The following is a 3,552-nucleotide window of genomic DNA, read 5'->3' as shown; positions in this document are numbered from 1 at the left end:
AAACATAGCTTGTGACCTAGATGAAGAAGATTTAAGTCCATAAGACTTTCCCGCATCATTTCCACTTTTACCAGATGAATTCTGATCTTGCTTTCTGGGACCAGTGTACTCCTGCTTTGGCTTATCACATTCTTTAGCAAAATGCCCAAACTCTTAACAGTTATAGCACTTAACCTTTATCAAAACCCAACTTCTTGTTTAATGATGGAAGATCTTTGCCAGTCCTTTGCATAAACTTTTTCACTTTCCTGACAATCATAGCCATATTCCACTTCAAGTCCATAAGTTCCAAATTATCAGGATCAATTTGATCATAGTCTTCATCAGTCAAATCGCTCGTTGCAATCTTACTACTAACCAGATTCTCGTATGAAGTCATGAAGGTAGACAAGAAAGCAAAGTTTTGTTCAGCCTCCCTCATGTTCACATTCGGTTGTGATGAGAATTTATTTACAGGTGATGAATTTACAGACTCTCCAAATGAACCAGAAGCACCAGATGACCCATAATTTCTTGCAGTGTAGAAACAAGCACATGGATCACCATAAATAGTTGTAGCATTATCACTTGCATTTTGCGGCATACTTCCATCATCAAAAGGTAGGATCTTGATTATCCTTAGAAACTTCTGACATTTAAGATTGTATTCTCGTGCGTCGATATTTAGCATGAATTTAGATGTTGTCAGATCTTCATTGTTGAAGTAATTATTCTCTTTCAGAACCATCAAGAAAGTCGAGTAAGAAATCTAAAGCACTTTTAATGGTGTCAATCTTATCAATTTCATAAGTTTCCAACTTCATCTTGTCCATCTCATTTATCAAATGGTTAAAGCTTGTTGTCATCTCTTCTACAGTCTCACCCTTAAGTAGGTTAAAGTTTCTAAATTGAAACTTGAGCATAACCTTCTTACTTTCAGCAGTGTTACCCATACTTCTCATCCGAATGTGTTGGAAAAATGAAGCACATATCTTTATGCTACCAACTTGATGTAAAATGATTTCGGGTAAAGCCATAGTGAGAGTCGAGTAAGCTTTCGTTTCAATTTCTAAGGCATTCTTCTCCTCAACTGAATATTATGAGATAGCTTTAGGTGTGAATCCATTGGTCTCATCTCCAATCCTCAAAATGGTATATACCTCATCCAAGCAATATGAACAGTCAGGGTGAACTGACCCTAAATGAGCACGGAAACGGGGTTCCCATTTAGCAAAATTGCTAAATTTCATTAAACGTGGACATTATGAATGTGAACCAATCTCGGTGTCCAGTTGCAACATTTGTTGCATTAACATATTTTGGGAAGCTAAAGCTTACATACCAGCCATTTTGAAAAATGACAAGACAATCAAATTTCAAGGATTAATTTTGAAAATACTTTCACGAACTGTGAACTGTAACTTTGACGAATTATGAATAGTAACGAATCAAGAATAGCTTTAACGAATCTGGAATGTTAACAAATCAGATTAACGAATTTGAATTCAATGTAACGAATTAAGAAGACGAATCACTAAGTTCCCTTAACGAATCAAGTAAAGAACTAAGAAGGGAAATCTTAGCGAATTAAGATAACGAACTGGTGAGTTTCCTTAACGAATCACTAAGGTACTGGTAACGAATTAGATGAAGAACTAGCTATAGTTGATAACGAATCAACAATAGCGAATTAGGTTGTTAAAAACTGTTGTAACAAATTCTGACAACTATTGCCAGTGGCAAAAGTTGTTGAAATTTAAGTTAACGAAATACTATCAAACTTAACAATTAACAGTCCTCTACTAACAAATTAACACTCAAATGACGAGCAATCAAGCAACCGAAGGCTCTGATACCACTTCTGAACACCTCGGATTTCAGATCTAAGGCTTAATAAACTATAAACAGATCTAGTTCATGATGCTCTATATTGATTATATGTTAATGTTATGTATTATTATTCGGTATATATATATATATATGTGTGTGTGTGTGTGCATGTATAATATTAAGGTGAAGCTTGAGAGAACAATTGGACAGAGGTTCAATAATATTAAACTCAAAAACCTAAATTAACAGTGGAATAAACCCACTATACATAGAAGATGGGTCTAATTCGTTACACATTCCGTAACGAACTAGCCACCCACTTCGTTACATTACATTCAATAGATAAACATAACGAACCACCCCCTAATTCGTTAAACATCCTTAAAGAATCAAGAGGGAATATAACTTATAACCTAGTTCGTTAAACATCCTCAATGAACTAGATGGTTACCTTAACGAACTAGCTTAGTAACTTAATATCTTTTACATTAAATAAATGATAATACAATAATGATAAATACAAAGACTCGAGACGCAAAACCGTGAACTAACAATTTGTTTTGGTCATGAGTTGGATCAACATCTCTTCAATCTTTGAGTAGATCGGGTTTTGATGGCTACTGGAACTTCGATATTGGAATTTAGGTTTAGGCTGGAAAGTTTGATTCATCGGTCTTTTTCCGAATTTGGGTAAGGGTTGAGTGTTACATCCGTCCTTCCAACTAAAATTCGGGTGGTTTCTCCATCATGGATTGTAGTTATTGCTGAAAGCGTTGTTCTGTCGAGCGATGAAATCGACTTCTTCCATAGCCATGAAGACTTGTTTACAGTCACTTGCTTTATGATTTCCTCCACAAGTGTCACAGGTGAGTATGGTTTTTGATAGTTCGGCTTGAAGTTGTTAGAATTTTTTGGAAAGAGCTTCAAGATGTGTTGTGACAAAAGTATTGGAATCGACGTGATGTATTCCTTTATGGGTTAGTGTAGATCTTGGTGGGTTATAAGCGAAACTCTTCTTTGTGGCTTTCTCCAGGACTTCAAATGCTTCGTTAGGTGATTTGGATCCCAGGTCTCCACCGGCGATTTGGTCGACGGCCTGTTTGTTTTGACTGGATTGTGCATCAAATAAAGTTTATACTTGTAATCATACACTCAGTTCATGATGTGGAAATCTTCTTAGAAGACTTTTGTATCTTTCCCATGCTGCGTGTAACGACTCATCATCGTCGATCCAGAATCCGATAATGTTGGCTCGGTATTTGGAAGTTTTATCAGGCGGAATGTATTTGAGAAGAAACTGTTCAACCATCTGGTCCCAAGTGGTGATGGAACCAGAGGAAATAAATTCTATCCATTCTAGGGCTTGACCCCTTAGAGAGAAGGAAATTTTATTCCGATTAGGAATAATTATAACACTAAGAGACTTGCGCAAATTTATATAAATGAAATAGTGTCTCGTCATGGCATCCCCATCTCGATCATCTCCGATAGGGATAGCCATTTCACCTCCAAACTTTGGCAAGCTGTCCAAGAAGCATTGGGAACACGTATTGACCTAAGCACAGCTTACCACCCTCAGACCGATGGTCAGTCTGAGAGGACCATTCAAACTTTGGAGGATTTGCTTCGTGCCTGCGTACTGGACTTTAAGGGAAACTGGGATCAACATCTCCCACTCGTTGAATTTTCCTATAATAACAGTTACCATAGCAGTATAAAGGCAGCACCTTATGAAGCATTATA

This window comes from Bidens hawaiensis, unplaced genomic scaffold (assembly GCF_021521415.1).
Source record: "Bidens hawaiensis isolate Kalapana, Puna unplaced genomic scaffold, B.hawaiensis_p1.1 tig00003510_1, whole genome shotgun sequence".
NCBI classification, from domain to species: Eukaryota; Viridiplantae; Streptophyta; class Magnoliopsida; order Asterales; family Asteraceae; genus Bidens; species Bidens hawaiensis.
The sequence above is the reverse complement of the archived record's forward strand: the minus strand, read 5'-3'. Positions refer to the sequence as shown.